At 40.1% G+C, this 1,402-nt stretch overlaps 1 protein-coding gene across 1 annotated transcript in view; it reads left to right on the top strand.

Annotated features, from left to right (window-relative positions):
• The window catches only part of DENND1B (DENN/MADD domain containing 1B), a 391,513-nt gene that overhangs the window by 14,548 nt on the left and 375,563 nt on the right, over positions 1-1,402 (top strand). The window lies entirely within an intron of this gene.

The raw sequence follows: 1,402 nt of genomic DNA on the forward strand, positions 1-1,402 counted from the left end.
AGCTTCTCTACGCTGGAGAGCAAGTTTCAGAGTCTCCTCTGACATCCATTTTGACCTTTTCTTTCTTTCTTGTCTTCTTAATGATTTTTTGCTCTCTTCATGTATGATGTTTCTCCTGGTATAAGTACTCAAATCAGGGAGTATAACTGTGACATGTAATCTACAATCCACATTCAAATTTTGCCAGTTGTCCGAATAGTATTCTTTATAACGATGTTCTTTGTCTGGTCCACATCTGATCCAGGGTGACAGATTTGAATGTAGTAGTTGTGACTGTCTAGTCTCCTTTGATCTGGAAGAGTTCCTTGACCTTTCTATGCCTTTCATGACTTTGACATCTTTGAAAAGTACAATTCAGCTATTATATAAAAATTTCCGCTGTTTGAGTTGATATGATGTATCTTCATGATTAGATTTGGGTTATGCATTCAGGAAAGGACCCATACATAAACAGTGTGCTTTTCTCAGTGCCTCATCAAGGGTCACATGTTGTTGGCTTCTACCATTACTGGGAAGGAGTCTTGGTGTGGCGCTGTACAAGGTTGGTTTGAACTCCAAGGATTGGTGGTTCTAACTCAACAGCTGCTCTTCAGAAACCCTATACAGGGTTGCTATGCGTCAGAACCGACTTGATGGCATGTAACAAGAGCAACCATTATGGGGGGGAGGTTTAACTTAGATCGTTTGGTTTAATGTGGTATCTGTGAAATTTCTTCACAATAACAATAACAATTTTTCCTTTTGTAATCAAAAAGTTGTATTGTGAGGAAATATTTTTAAAACTTTAATTGTGAATTAACTGAACGTTTACAGAGAAGACCATCAGTTTTACATTCAGCAAAATCAAACACTTTGCTTCATCTCACTGACTGCGATCTCCATGCAACAACAGTTCAACTCTGTAGTACCTATTTCCATTCCACCCTCCTTCCCATCCCTTGTCAAATTTGTAAATGTTGCCCTTTTGATCTTGAATGATTGATCTTTCCTTGGTGAGCATACCTTACTTACTACTGTTGTTGTCCCCCCATTTCCTTATCTATTTATTGGTTGGCTGAAAATTGGGCCATGAGAGTGGGTTCCCTTCCAGACCTGAAGGGTGGCTGAGGGCCATAGTCTCAGGTTCCTCCATTCTATGTCTGACCAGTAAGCCGGTTTTAGTTGTTATTTTTAAAAAATAATCTTGCATTTTGTTCCACATTTTTTCCCACTCTACCTGTTGTTGTTATGTGCCATGGAATTGGTTGTGACTCATAGCGACCCTGTACAGGGTTTCCGAGGCTGTAAATCTTTACAGGAGCAGAAAGCCTCATCTTTCTCCTGCAGAACGGCTGGTAGTTTTGAACTGCTGACCTTAAGGTTTGCAGCCTGATTCATAACCACTACGCTACCAGAGCTCCTT

This window comes from Chrysochloris asiatica, unplaced genomic scaffold, assembly GCF_000296735.1.
Source record: "Chrysochloris asiatica unplaced genomic scaffold, ChrAsi1.0 scaffold00009, whole genome shotgun sequence".
NCBI classification, from domain to species: domain Eukaryota; kingdom Metazoa; phylum Chordata; class Mammalia; order Afrosoricida; family Chrysochloridae; genus Chrysochloris; species Chrysochloris asiatica.